The sequence below is a fragment of the Syngnathus typhle genome, linkage group LG11, assembly GCF_033458585.1.
Source record: "Syngnathus typhle isolate RoL2023-S1 ecotype Sweden linkage group LG11, RoL_Styp_1.0, whole genome shotgun sequence".
Classification (NCBI taxonomy): Eukaryota; Metazoa; Chordata; class Actinopteri; order Syngnathiformes; family Syngnathidae; genus Syngnathus; species Syngnathus typhle.
The window spans coordinates 9266906-9279857 of NC_083748.1; the positions used below are offsets into that span (position 1 = coordinate 9266906).

General features: G+C 42.0%; 1 long non-coding RNA gene across 1 annotated transcript; it reads left to right on the forward strand.

Moving 5' to 3' along the window:
• The first annotated feature begins 1088 nt into the window (after positions 1 to 1088).
• On the forward strand, positions 1089 to 11053 carry LOC133161817 (uncharacterized). The gene is made up of 3 exons (XR_009716134.1): positions 1089 to 1180; positions 5590 to 5665; positions 10555 to 11053. It is a non-coding gene; the product is annotated as an uncharacterized LOC133161817 (long non-coding RNA).
• Positions 11054 to 12952: the final 1899 nt, after the last annotated feature.

Sequence of the window (12952 nt, forward strand, 5' to 3'; positions counted from 1 at the left end):
GATGATTCATTTATCACCTGTAGAATCTTATACTTCTTGATTCCTGTATAAATACATTTGACTTTGTCGTAAATGATCAGCAACACAGCCAAAAATGGACAGGCAAGATTTGAGACACTAATAAAGCTAAAAACAAGTCACTCATTGATCCAGCCTAAAATCCACATGCTGTAGTCTTCAAATCAATGAAGAACAGCAATACTCTGCAATGGCAGGTGTGTTGCTGTGGCAACAAAGACCTTTCCTCTCCCGACTCCTCATTTGTATGCATATTCTATTAGGCCGACTCACCCCTCCACCCCATCATGCCAATCAATCACAGTTTTGTCTCATCTCTGTCTTCTGATTGGCTTGCTCCTCTCATGCCCTCTTTCAAAGTATTGACCTTCATACCGCATGTGACTCCTCGAATGACAATGAGGAGACGGTCACCCGTCCCGCTGTCAGCGTACGACAGAAGACAGAATCTGGAGACAGAGAGGTTTGGAGAAACCGCACCTGTTGCATGTTAGCGCCACAAGCAGCGGAACTGGTAGGGCCATGCTCGGGTCACATGACTGACAAGGTCAAGAAATGATGTCTAATGAACACACTATTCTCAATCTCATATGTACTGACTGCAATATGTCACAGATCAGGCTCTCAACACCAATCTTTGTCTTACTCAGGCATAAAAGGAATAAATGACAACCCCATCTCATCGAATGAAATGGTGAATATAGACATATAAGACTAGATGGTTGCCCAATGCAGCAGCATGTCACCGTGACCATCATATTGGATGTGGCACGTAAAACTAATGCAAGTGAATGGTGCTCTCTCTCTGCATGCTAGGCTTTTTGTCACTCACCATCTTTATTGGACTTTTTCTACACTGTTGCCCCTGTGACATTTGGCATAAGAATGTGACTTAAAATTCATTTTTCAATTTTGAATTATTGATCCATGCCTGTATACGGGTGTATGCATTCCTCTGCAGCTGTTTTATCATCTCCTGCTCTGTTTGTGTTTTTTCTGCTCCCTTTCTCTGGAGGATCACAGCGCAGTCCGAGACATTATTGACTTTCTCCTCTCTCTTCTTCCAACCAGTGAGCACAACTTGTCTGCTCCACTGATCTCCTAAGGCTCACTTCAGCAGTGTGCAAAGAGAAAAGCTGGAAAAGTGCATCCTGATTATGTGGTCAGTTGGCTCCTCTTATCTCACTATCCATCTTACCTCGACAGTACCTCGACAGTACCTCAACGTACTCGGGTGGAGGCCTTTAAACCTCTTGTGAATCAATTTCTTTTCAAACTCTGTCATGCTTATTAAAAGGGTTATTAACAAGCGTCAGATGTCATTGGAAACATTTACACGTGCATTGCCATGGTAACCATTGAGTCTTTAATGTATTTTTCTGGTGAATAGGAACGGAAAGAGGAACTTGCAGCTGAAAGGTGAACTCTGATTGGCACTCTCTTTTTCTGCGCTATTTATCACCGATAGTTCAGACCTCCACGCACTCGACTCACTCTTGTTCGCTCAGCTTTGTGCAAAGGCGAAATGAGAGGCCTCATCATATGGCCATTCATTAGTCTCAAATGGGAAGCAGAAATGGAAATGTTTTATCCCTAAATGGAGCTTTATGAAAAGAATCAAGGAACATTGTCGCCTGTTAGTTGCTGCAAGCACGCAGAGGTGATTGAATGGCGTCTCACCACAAGAGTATGCTAAGAGGCACTTTAGCGCACATAAAAGCTTGCGTTGGAACAAAAGACCGATATGCAACAGATTGGGCAGCAAGAACTGCAAATATTTTCCATAGTGGGTAAGTCAAATACAAATTTCAACATTGACTTGCGTACTTCAGTTGCACGGCTCCGAATATGTGAGTTGACACTTTACAATAGTTAATTCATGTCAAGTAAAGCAATATTATCCTACTTTAACAAAATATACTGCACACACCATGAAAACCCCCAAGACTGATTTTGTTCGCTATATTTTGTGGCAATTATTTGACATTCTGCTACTTTGAGCCAAACAACAGTCATGCCAGACCAGACTAAGAACTGAAAAGTGGACATTGGTCTCTTGGGTGTCATTAACGTTTTGCCTCCGAGCTTTTTGCAGCGCATTGTTAGCATATCAATCAGCAGTTTATACAAAGTAGTATTAGAGTAATATACATTCGGTCAAGCCCCCCTGGTATTCCGCGTGTGTATGTGCGTTCTATTAATACAACTAACAAAAGCTGTCAAATTGTGAGAGTGTACGAGAGCTGCCAGGTGATTTGATGGCCTGGAGGGCACTTCTAGACATTTTAATAATAAAGAGAGCCCCACTGTGCATGGGTTCATATATGTCAGCACATGTGTAAATTAAAGAAGAGCTTTGTAGAAAACTAGAAAGAGGCCAAGGCATAACTATTTAAAGTGGATTAATACAATACGATACATCTTTATTTATACAGAAGTATCTTTTTTTTCTCCATTTGATTTTTTATTCTTTTGGCGCAATGGTCTCCTTTTTCCCCATTTTCTCTCCTGCTCTCATTCAATCTCCATCAAATGCTGTACTCTGATGACGTCAAGATTACCCTTCCGATTGTCCTCGCTACAATCGTCAGCATTGACCTTTGGGGTCAGGCTTTCGATCGGCCCATTCAGTCCGAAATGACAAATCGGAACATTTCCAACAGCACATTTTTTGTGTCCCCAAAGATATACATTCTCCTTCCTTCCCAGGGTTAAGTCCAAGCCAAGCCAACACTGTCCTCGGGCGCGTTTCTGATCAAGGAACGTAAGGTTAATAAAGGAGTTGCTTTTCGATAACTGCTTTGGGGAATTTGGAAATTGTCGCGACATGGAGTTGGAGAGGACCTTGAGATGCGTCCCAAGGGTTTGACACATTTGGCCGATGGCGTGCTTATCAAAGATGGGAGGGGACAAATGTTGAGTTATAAAAATGGGATGTTAAACTGCTGAATTTAAATGAATCTAAATAATTCCATCCAGATGGATCCAGCTGTGAGCAACGGGGAGATAAATAACACGGTTGGATAGCTCTGCTCCAACTCTTATTCTCATTACATGTTCTCCCACAGTGACAAGAAGCGCTCCATGTGAGACTTAATTAAAAGCAAAACCACCCTTGTTGCCTTTGATTTAGTATATACCCCAAAAAATCAATGCGTCTTATTTTTGAGTTACTCTTAAGAGCAAAGAACAGTCCACAATTGGTCATAATGGCAAGCGCAGTAAAGATGGAATGAACAGAATGTGTACTTTACCATCAATATCTCCTTCAAAAAACATTCACACATACGTAAAGAATTTTTAGGTCACATATTTAGTATCCTGCTGCATTCTGACACCATAGCTTATGATTAGTAGTTGAGTGCATCATGAGTGTCAGCGTGTTTCTCACACTCGTGTGTCAGCCAATCAGTATACGAGGATTTAAGTTGAAATGTTCCGATGTGCTTCTCATCAGGAACAAAGACTGGCTGACAGGATTCTTATCCTCGAGTTAAAAGTATGATGCAAGTCAGTCTGTTTTTGATGAAAAATTATGTTCCATGCCTTTTTTTATTTATTTTTTATTTAATGGGGCGTTGAAGAATTTCCACCATGCCCTTGTTGGAGCTAAGTGTGACTTGATTTGGAAGCCATAACATCCTGCAGCAGACACATTAGATTAAATGATTATGATGATACTTTCTTCACTCCAGTAAAATGAAATGTAATGTTATGAGGTCTTGATATATTCCATCGGATCAAATGTGACAACAGCCGGAATTAGGGTGGAAGCCAATGATTAGATAACACCAGAAGAATGTGGACTCACTCCATAAATTAGTTCCCGTGGCGCCCTTTATTGACATGTTTTCTCCTCCTCTGATATGCTTTTATGACATTAGAACTTCAAAAGGAATTTGCTCAGATAACGTTTTGCAGAAGTCATGGAAAAGTTATAACACACCGCTGAAACTAACACGGCTTGTCATAAAATCCAAATTGCTTTCTCTGGGATGTTTTTGCAAACATAGACACACCCAACTAAGCTGCTGTAGGTTAAGATGGACAAAGAGCCAATGAAGAAGCTAAAGCCTCACCTATGTGGCAAAACAACTGTTGCATTCCTCCAAAAGGGGAAAAAAAAATAGATATTGCTTTTCTGCAGGGTTTGATTCTATTGCACTTGAAATTTGGGCACGCCCTGCAGTGATTGCTGCTCAATCATAGACTGAGTGACATACAATGAACAATATTATAATCATATTTAATTATCACCAGGTATAATTACTGTATAGCAAATTTAGCAAAAGTAAATTTAGCCAAAGCCACATGCAAAATTACTGTAGAGTGATCATCTGGATTCGAAGGAATTTCAATTTCCATTGTCGCAATAGCCATTGCTAATTTAAATGTAATTCTTTCCTTCCTAAATTGACCCAAAACACACAAAAATCTAAATATTTGTTCTTTTTTTCATTAACAAAACAATGCCTCAGATCACTCAGAGTCTCCAAAATTGTTCCACACTCCCCGGCCACCGTCTTTTCGCACTCAATTATTTCCCTAAGTTTGTAAATACTGGGTGATTAATTAAAAGCGTTATGAGCAAGTTTCATGAACCCAATTCGATTGAAACACGCATCGCATTTACATAATTACAGCGCTGTAGAGTGGAGCTTAACGTTGCCATCCAATCGAACCCACTCAGACCGCAAGCGTTGTTTGTCGGAGGGTGGCGGCTAATATGAAATCACACAAATGTATTGTGTACGATGTTCTCAATCACAGTCTGGCCTTTCAGAGGCACAAAAGCCATTTTCAGACAAATGTTCACCAGAAATGATTTGCGCTTGTTTTTATCATACTGAACAGGAGAATGATGTTGGCAACAAAAGGAATAGTGAACGGGGGGGAATTCATACAAAGAAAAAAACAAATGAAACAAACAAAACAAAACACACGTTTTCATCATGGCCTGTCACACTGTGACATATGAAATTGAATATTAACACCGCTCAATTAATCTCACTATCTGACAGTTACATCATTTACTGCATATAATAAAAGTCATTATAAAAGATGCAAAGATGTGAGATCGGTTTATGATGAAAAATTACCACCCATTTTGGAATTTGGCTTCTTTCTGATCAGCCATATCTTTTCATCTTTCAATCAAAACTGTTCCATCAATGTGAGCGAGAAAGAAAAAAAAAAACAGCCCTAAGCAATGGTTGTAGCGACACGGTCAGTGCTGGCCCCAGGGTAGAAATGCAAAGGTTTATCTACAAGCATTTCATCAAAATGACCTTTTAATCACACGGATCAGTGGGAGCATATCACCTAAGCCTATCCTACATTTGAGACAGGAAATAAGGTAGAAAGACCAACACACAACCTATTTTTCATTACGGCCTTCAGATCTGAGATAACTAAACACTGCATTTCTTTTAATTCATACAAATCCTTCCTTGACCTTATACTTTGTCATTTCTGACTGATAATGACTTATTTTGTTCTCTCGGTTGTGTCTTCATCCACGTCTACTCCGTGTTGTAATGGCTGCTCTCTCTCGTTTGTTTTTCTTTGCAGAGCAAATTGCATCTTCAACCATCATCGACGCACTCCATTATTTTCAAAAACAGTTTCTGGCATCCTCACATCATGGGTGAGCACAAACAGCCTATTCTTCTTTTCCCGTCTTTTTCTGTTGCTTCTCATCTGCCGGCTAATGCTGTTGAATAATGGAGAAAATCGCTGCATGCAGTTGTCATCCTGTCTGTCACATCACCGGCCAAATTCAGAAGGGGGTGGGGGTGGGGGGTTGAATACATATGTGTCTCCTTCATGTGTGTCATGCATGAGCGTCTGCATCTTCGATATTAGCCTTGAGGGCGAAACCTTTTTGCCACACATGCATATTGTCTACAATCATCCATACATCTGATTATAAGTCGTGCTGTCGATTCTAAGTGCACCTTAAAAATATGCTAACTCCTACTCGCAAAAGCAATAAACCTAGAGAATCAAACAGCTCCGACAAGATGACGAAATCTGTGATACTGATTTTGCATCATACCATTTTGGCAATGCCGGGGAACCCCCTGCTGCTCAAGGCAGCTTGGAGGTGGACTTGGGAGATCCAATCCCTATCTTTCAATTGACCACCTGGCAGGAAAACTCTGCAATAACCAGCGTGAGCTTCTCGACAGCGTCCTCCCATTTAGTCGCCCAGATTGCCTGGATGTTGATCGTGTGCAGACGTGGCTTTTAACTCAACAGCGGCATCTGGGCTGCTCAACAGCTGAGCCCACAAAGAGGGTCGCGCGTACACAGCGGAGAGGTTGTCAAAAAAGGCCCGACTCCAAAACGGTACTGATCCAGCAAGTGCTCATGTAAATAGATGCAAGGAGGACCTAATCTTCCTCTCGCTCTTTCCATATCCACCCGGTGCCCGTCACAGCTGGGATGGGGATTTTCCAGGGCCAATTAGTCGAGGCTTAGAGTAGACTCGGTCCAAGCTTGCCGCAGTTGAGTTAAGCATGGCTTGAACTGCTATGCGATTGTAATTAAGGCTGTCCTCTGACACTGTGGAAAATTCTCATCCCCTAAAAGTTTGCGCATTCACCGTCTCTTTTTCAATATCCTCCCCCGCCTCAATCGACACAAATAAGCATCCAGGCGGCACTCGCGCCCTGCAGCACACGGTTGGGCTCAGCGAACTGGCAAAGCTTCACATAGACGGGAAAACTCCCAGAAGGCAAAGAGGAACAATACCATTTCATCCCTCTCTTTAATAGCCCTATTCTTTCTGCACTCTGACTCGCCCCCTCCCATTTCTGTCCGCCTGTTACTGTCTTTCTGGTTCTCTTTTCTTCCGCTCTCTAATCTCAGTCACTTTGTTCCATGAATTCATTAAAGATACGCAGGAGTCAAGGATCAATGTTTGCTATCAGAACCGCTCCCAGCCTGCGCTAGCACACACAGCGAATGATTTCAGCTGCACGGCGTAATGGAAAGAGAGAAAAAGAAGAAGTAGCTCGATAAAATGGTCGCTCACTGATATTTACTGCAATGGAGTGTGCTAAATTAACTGTTATCAACTTGTATCAGGGAGTCAACTTCCATTCAACCCTTCTGTTATGATTTGGAGAAACATGGACGATCCGTGGCATCTGCATAGCATGCTACTAATGTTGGACATGCCGCAGTTGATTTGGTGCTTGCAGAATTCCAACCGAGTCCATCAATGAGGCTCCAGATTAAAAGAAGTGCTTGAGAGAAAATGAGAGGGCGGGAAAAAAAAAGCCCCAATGACAAATCACCAAGGTTTCATCCAAAAAGAAAGATTTGTTGGACTCGATGTGATGCATAATGAAAACAGATGCCTGCGTCCAGGCTTTTCAGGCACCACGCAGGCTTCCATTTAAAATCAATCCTGTCAAAGCATCATAAGTTATTTTGACAGGGAGCAAGAGGCACTTCAGGAAACAGCACTTTAATGATGTATTTAACCTGCGTGTAATTGTCCACCCAGCTGAAACCGAGAAACTGTATTAAAAGCTTGGGGCAGGCGATAATAGTTCTCTACTGCCAGGGTCTGCTATACATCATTTTTGATCAGACTTGGGTCAGCATAAACCACAGCTTTTGAAGAAAGAAAAAAAAAAAAAACAGAGCTGGCAGTATGATCTACAGTAGACTAGATTGGATTTATGTGTGTACACTTGCCTGCTGTACATCATGCTACCACTAGCTAAGCCAAAGCCTTAAGATAAGGAAACAAAAGAATTTCTGTGAATTTCTCAAACGTTGAGGTAGGTGGATAGTGCAACATAGTCTGTACCCATTTTGCAAAAGTGACTCTCTCATGTTCTCTCTAAAACAGGCGCAGTGAGACCGCCTTACAGATTTTATTTGGCACACGTGCAACCGGCGTCAATGCATACCATCTGGCTGCATGCGGAATTTCAATGACGTCTGACAAATGCCTCAGCCTCTTGGCCTGTTATTAATTTCCTATCACTGTGTCAAGTTGGTGGTTTTTTTTTTTCTCATGTGTTACTCATGGTCTCGTCTCACCTGCATTCATGCTGACAAAGTTCTATTGTGCACATGGTGATGCTGCAATTAGCGATCGAAGCGCTATAAAAGGTTACTTTCACGCATAAACTGGGAAAACATGTCATTAATTGGGATATTCAACCAGTACTTTTGATACATAAAATAATAAAACAAAAACATATAATTATAATTGTTAACAAACATGTCCCATTAAAGCTTTTTTTTCTTGTTTTGCAAGTGGCCCTTTTTTCCATCAGCAGCATTCAGTTCTCATGGAAACACACTCTCGTCTTTGCAAAGAGGTTGGAAAGTGACAACGCAAAGGGTATGTGTTTGATTGTAATTATAGTTGCTCTTTGAGGCCTTCTCAAGTAAGAGGGGAGTAAGGACAGGGCAGAATGAGGGATGATGGCAATGGCGGCGTCTAAGTGTGTGTCCATATGCTGCAGGGATGATGGGAATTTGCAAATGGAATTTTCACCTTGGCCATGTCTCCCTGTTGCCTCGGGATGCTGTCCAAGGTTGAGAGGAGCAACAAAAACCAACTGGGAGGGATCACATTACTTTGTCACCGTCTGAAGCACATCTGATTATCGACAAAAATATGACTACCCCATTAACCGCTCAATGATACGTGTTGCTCAGTAGCGCTAATGCCACAGATGGGAACAACAGCAAACTAATGACATTTCAATGTGTCAAGTGTCAGGAATTGAAGTATTTGGACCTCCCAAAACACACTTGACATTTCCTTCAATTTCACTGACATTACATGAAGCCTGTTTAACCAGATGCACCCGTGTCTCATCAAATACCAATTTAACAGCTTTGAATTCAAGGCATCGAAAACTGTTTCAGGTCAAATTGTCATAAAAAAGACCACTAGGTTGTTTTATGTCCAAAAAAAAAAAAGATCAGTACATTCTTTTGTATGTCAACATGGGAAAATGTGAAGTTCATCCAGTCAATAGAGACGTTGTTCAGTTGCCGTTCTCTCCAGTTTATTATTCATACCCGACGCCCATGTGAAGATACGCAAGCCAGCCGGCTGCATACCGTCCAAGCACCGCCCCGCTGTAGGCAATGCTGGGAGCAGCAGAAGGGACAACACGAGACAGTTGGTGGCTACGTGTGATGAATTGCTCCTGTAAGGACGCTCAAAAATGCACTGGCCACTAATCACTCCTCCATTTCCCACTCCGGTCTTCCTCCATCATCTGCCTTGCTCTTCTTCTCTGATTAGGTGTGAAGAATAATTAGCGAGCGCTGAAGAGTGCCGTGTGGACCGGAGACTCACGGATGTCTGGTCACTCTCCTCAGCACCAAATGTCGCTGGTAACACAGCTGCGAGTGGCCCACGCTGCATCCGTAATGACAATGCTCCAAATGTATTTGTGTGGTCACTTTATAGAACACTCCCCCTCGCCCGCCCGCCAAGATCTGGTCTTTACCATTATATATTATATATATATATAAAAAAAAGACATTTGGAAAAGTAAATATAATTTATAGAATTTTAGCACTTTGAGGTTTCTTTGAAATGTAAAGTGCATTATAAATAAAATGTATCGTCATTATTATATATGACTAATAATAATAATAATAATGACAAAGAGGGCCCCATTTCCACCGTGCACTTTGGTTAGAGTCAGAAGACATGTTTGTGATTTTCTGTCTGTCCTAAAACACTCATATTCAGTCTCCTGCAGTGAAGCTTCATTACACCACCTGCACGCACACTGCTGAGTTCACATCCACCCCATGAAATGTGGACATTTGCATTCACCTCACAAACTGTCATGGACAAAATAATCTGGGCCTCACATGGAGGTGTGGAAGGATGCGGTGGCCTGACACTTATGCGGCTTGGATACGTGAGTCTGGGTCCACTGCTTATGTCCTGTGTGTGTCTGTGTGTGTCAGGGCGGGCTTGAGATGCCATTGTCGTTTGTTCTTTTCACATGTCTATAACAAGATTTCAGGAGTAGGTGAGCAATGTCTGAAAGCTTTTGATACACTAATCCCACAAATATATTAAAAAAGAAAAAGAAAATAATACCTCAGCAAATTGATGAGAACATGAGAAGAAAGTGTTGAACTATTAGAATTGCTTGTGAAGGTCTCCAGGCATCCAATACATTTATGGGAATGATATTATATCCACAAATTCAAATTTTGTGGCCACAAATAGGGTTTTTTTTGTGCACATTAGACCTATTTCATGGCCACAAATTAGCATTGTGTCCACATGTCAGTGCTATATTTTGGCCACAATATTATTTTCCTAATGTCATGTGTGGCGCTCCATCTCATTTAACCGCATGAGTATGACAAAGTTCAAAATGATTTGATTGTGAAGTTTTATTTAAAATTGTGGTCATAAGAATATAAATGACCCTAGAGTTGCATTTGAACAGAGTGAAGCAATGCAGATTCTATTGAAATGGCTGTATCCTACTTTGTGTGCTTGAATGAGCCCGTCTTGTTTTTCAGTTCCTGTGGCGAGCTACAGAGGTCACCAGTCAGTGAGTCCGACAGGCCCATGAATAAGAGAGGACCGTTATCTGTCCTGACTCACCTGGGGACATTGCACGATGAAATAAATGGGAGCGTCACCATATATCAATAAAGGATGGACACTTGAAAGACTTTGCAGAAGATGCTGAAGTAAAACTACTTTGTTTCTTTTAAACACCATCTCAACACACACTAATGGTCAGACATGGCAAGATCACAATGTGGGGTGCTCGGCAACTGTGTGCAGGCGTGACTCGAGTGCAACGTTTTACAGGTGTGTTTGCAGTGGTTTTTAGTCTTGTAGGTTGTGTCCTATTTTTTTCCCCCTCCAACTGTGCCTGTCAACCTGTCTTTCAATCAGCTCCATCAGCCAATTGTGTGTGTGGCTTGGATTTAGTTTCCTGGTTTCATTCACTCCTTGTCGGTTCATTGCCCTTGTCTCGTTATGTTGTGTGTTAGGGTGTTTTGCATTTTGGTCCTCAAACCTGCTATATATACTCTATACATGCTATCTTTTTCTTTAGATAAAAAAAAAAAAATTCTTTGTGGAGTCATCCACAGCTGATGTGTTTTATATTATGTCATGTTCTTGCGCACACGATGACGACTTGCATTTCAGCCACATTAATTAGGCACCATGGCTGGCATACAGCGGAGGTGCTTTCAAGCATGCCTGTCTGTCTGTGCATGCATTTGCACTCATGAATTAGGAATATAGATCATCAGATGTGCTGACTGTTTGACATCCAAGAGTGTTTGTGGGTGTGTGCAAGCACCACCTGGTGGTGGTGGTGGTGGGGGTTGAGCGGGGGCACGGACTGTAAAGCCATGACTTTGGTTAACAGTAAACACACCGCTGAGGGCTCATTAGAGGAGCTCTCTGCTCTTTTCGCTGCTCCAGTGACAGGGCTTCAGCTTCAGCTCCAGCTCCAGCATGATCTGCTCTCCTGCAACAAACTAATTAGTGGCCAGCGCTTCATCAGGCCATTGAGTGGAGCCCTGCTCCACACATCATCTGTCAGAAACACAGCATGCACGTTTCAAGTTCTAAACATTCTGATTGTAAAAGGCCAACTAATGCCATTTGCTAATCAGATCATGTTTGTCTCTATTTATTCCAAGCCCCTGACAAAGCCATTTATAGACTTCTAGTCAGGGGCTCCCCAATCACGCAGCCCGGAAAGGATTCTCCCGGGGTATAATGCAAGTTTCCTCAAGCCTGGAAAGATTGCTCTGTGCAAGGAATTGTCAGATGCTCAGGGCATTGTGAAACAGGCCCGTTGTCATGGTTACATTACAGAATCTCATGATGGGGAAAATTTGTAGTTTGGATTTGAAATCTTTTATGACATGGGTACTTTACTGACATACCCTGTATTTCCATCTTATATAATGGGTGAGGAAAACTCTAAATAATTACACCTCATGGTTAAAGGTCAAACTATTCCTGAGCGTTATTAACATGCAGCGTGGCAACCCCCCCCCCCCCTCCCCTCTGTGTGTTAAAACGAAAGGAAGCATGCATTCTTAATCACAAAGCCTATTCATCACAGAGGCTATGTCCTCCATAATGATGCGTATAGATAAGAAGATAATAAGGTAAATGAGAGGGAGCATCAAATAATACAGTGGCCACCACGGTTCATGCTCTGTCACACTGCTGATAAATGACATGGCTTCCTGCTGCCCCTTCTCGCCATTTTCCATTTGCACACCGCAGTCAGCTAGCTTTTGGTTAATGTCCTGGAATGTAACAAGGCCGAGATCATTTCCATACATTTATTTCAAATAAAATTAGACAAATAAACACACTTTAGGAGAGATACAAATATTTTCCTCAAAGCTAACCTGTTGGAATTGCCAGATGGTTCCGCCCCAGAGAGATGATGGAAACAGGCCAACAGGCTATTAGGTCACACCTTCCGTCTCTGCAGGCTGTGATTGGCTAGTTTTGTCGCGCCGTGTCAAGAAATTAAATTAGAAGCAATAAATGGGGCCAGAAAGGGGTGATTTTTAATATTCTACAGATAAACCTTAGAATGAAACTCAACCACCTTTTTCCTCAGAACACAAAAGTTCATACACATAAGTTCACAGTCTTCGGATGTGCCCTTCCCTTCTTCCTGACCTTAAGCTGTCGATGTTATCTTCTGTATGACTCATGCAGCATCTCGATAAACTCTCTCACTCTCTGCCTGTCTGTCTCTCTCGCTCTCTCTCGAGCACAAGAAAAGTCAGTCTGAGCACTTCACGTTCCCCACATCATCCCCCACAAAAATATTTCCATTACTACCTGTACCTGACTCCACCTGCTGGAAAGTAGAGCAGGTTAAACTATTTTCTATTCTCTTTTGCTGTAACGTTTTTGATTTCG